Source organism: Triturus cristatus, chromosome 9 (assembly GCF_964204655.1).
Source record: "Triturus cristatus chromosome 9, aTriCri1.1, whole genome shotgun sequence".
Taxonomy (NCBI): domain Eukaryota; kingdom Metazoa; phylum Chordata; class Amphibia; order Caudata; family Salamandridae; genus Triturus; species Triturus cristatus.
The window spans coordinates 1,067,977,747-1,067,980,239 of record NC_140592.1 but is presented as its reverse complement, the minus strand read 5'-3'; the positions used below and the strand labels follow the sequence as shown (position 1 = coordinate 1,067,980,239).

The 2,493-nt window shown below is 39.7% G+C and overlaps 1 long non-coding RNA gene across 1 annotated transcript in view; it reads left to right on the top strand.

Moving 5' to 3' along the window:
• The window catches only part of LOC146799392 (uncharacterized), a 6,788-nt gene extending 5,330 nt beyond the window's left edge, over positions 1-1,458 (top strand). The window contains exon 3 of the long non-coding RNA XR_014968894.1: positions 1,217-1,458. This is a non-coding gene — a long non-coding RNA (uncharacterized LOC146799392). The remainder of the gene's footprint in view (positions 1-1,216) is intronic.
• The last annotated feature ends 1,035 nt before the right edge of the window (positions 1,459-2,493 follow it).

The window sequence follows — 2,493 nt, the reverse complement described above, 5'->3', positions numbered from 1 at the left end:
TTCTACATCACTCTACTCAGTCAGTGCTCCCTACACCACTGCATCGACGCCAACTGCTTTTAACTACTGCACTTTACGCCACTATATTCTACAACATTCTACTCTGTCACTGCACTCATACCCCCCTATTCTACTCTTCACTACTGTACTCTACATCACTGCTCTCTGCACCACTCTAAGATCTTGTACTCTACGAACCTGTACTCTGGAACTTGACTCTGCATGACTGCACTCTACTCCACTGCACTCCACTCTATGCCACTTCAATCATCGCCACTCTACTCAACTCTGAATCACTCCACTATGCCATTGCGTTTTACGCCACCGCAATATACTCTACACAGCTCGACTCTATGCCACTGCACTCTACACTACTCTACGGCAATGCACTCTACACAACTTTACTCAATCAATGCACTTCATGCCAATCTACTCTGCACCACTGTATTTTACGGCACTCCACTCTGATTTTCTACCCCATTACACTCTGCACCACTTACACTCTACTCTATGCTACTGCACAGCACTCTTCTCAGTGTAATTCTATGACGCTCTAAGCAATTTCCTCTTTGCCACTTTACTCAACTCTTTTCTATGACACTCTACTCCACTCTATACAATACCCTCTACGCCGCTCCTCTCTGCTCTACGACACTCTATGTCACTCCACTCTATGAAACTCTACTGAGCTCTGACACTGTGCTCAACTCTATGCCCATCCACTCTACGACACTCCACAACACTGAACTCTACTCCACTTCTCTCCGTTACACTTAACTCTTCTCTACGCCACTCCATAACACTCTACTCCACTGCACTTTACGACACTCCATTCCAACCCCCTCTCCTTTACTCTACTAACCTTTAGCCATGCCGAACAACAGCCACCCTGGTGTACAACATTGCTAAAACATATTGGTAAAATCAATAGCTCTTGCATAGGAGAGACCTATTGGCTTTGCCAATGCTTGTGTAGCAACTGCCACATTATGGCCCATCACTCGTCTAGTTCAGAGGGCGATATTTTCTTTTGTTACCTATAATCCTATAAATGACGTAATTGTGCATGTGCTCCTTTTGCACCTATAGTTCACTCATGAACCCAAAATCCCATACTATCATGCTGGCTGTAAATATATTTGTTGATTTTGTTTTTAAGACAGGCCATCTAATAGAAGCAAGTTACTTATCTATGCTTTTTTAAATCAATTTTCAGAGTTTATGAAACCAGCGTACAAGGCCCATCAGCTGGCAATCTCCAAACAGATCTATGAAGAAAAAGCTTGCCATAAAAATGCTATCAGAGGCGAACTACAGAAAATGCTGAACCTGAAAACTTACAGCAATGTTGCTTGTTTTCACTGACTACTTTTATTTTTGCATATCTTTAATATTGTCTTGCATGGTGTCCTGGGTTCCTGTGGGGTGAAGTATGTGTTTTAACTTAATAAAATTAAGTGTCAATACATCAGTCGAGTCCATTTTATTTCAAGCAGCATGTCACTAAGTAAAGAAAACATAGTATATTAAACTGTACCTTAAATTCAAAGACCCTATTGGTATTGATGAAGGCCACAAGATGCAAGGCTGCTTTTAAATACATACTATATGACATTTTGCTGGCATCTACTTTTTACACATGTTCATATCACGGTCCACCTTTTACTGTGAAGATGCACAAAATCATATGCCAAAGAAAAAGCACTGGTTGATCTGATTACTGGTTATTTTTTAAATAACAATGTGTCAATCGTAGAAAGTACTTCTGTCAGATAACCCTCAAGGTGATCCAACCCTAACTTAATATTCAGTCACTTGAAAATAATCTGCAACTATCCATCCCTTTTCATGGAATCATTGAGATTCATCACACAGTTGTCATAAAATCATTCAAAAGTATTCCATAATATTTTGGAAGATGGTGGAAAATAGTAATGGAGTAAGCAAGGGCATTCTAAAGTTGAAAAAACATAGACTAGTTCACAATCATTCATAACAAGTTATCTAAATGTAATACTCTCAAGTTGTTCTGAATCATCCTTGTGTAATTAAGACTCATCCTGAAGTTGTCCAGGAATCATTCCAATGTAATTTAGACTCATTCTGACGTTGTCCTGAAATCATCCTGATGTAATTAAGACTCATCCTGAAGTTGTCCTGAAATCATCCGGGAGTATTTCAAACTCATCATGAAGTTGTCAATTAGTATTCCTTGAGAAGTACAAGATCATCACGCATTTTTAATTAAAGTAATCAGGACACCATCCTGGAGTAATTCACACTCATCCTGCAGTTGTCAATTAGTATTCTTGGAGTTGTAAAGGATCATCACGCATTTTTAATTGAAGTAATCAGGACACCATCCTGGAGTAGTTTTTGTGATTACAGTAAGAGTCATCTCATTTAAATATTCTGCCCTGTGGGCAGACTTCAGGATGGCTTGGGATGACTTCCCCAGATAATTACAGGAATAGCCTGGCTGAAGTCATCGGA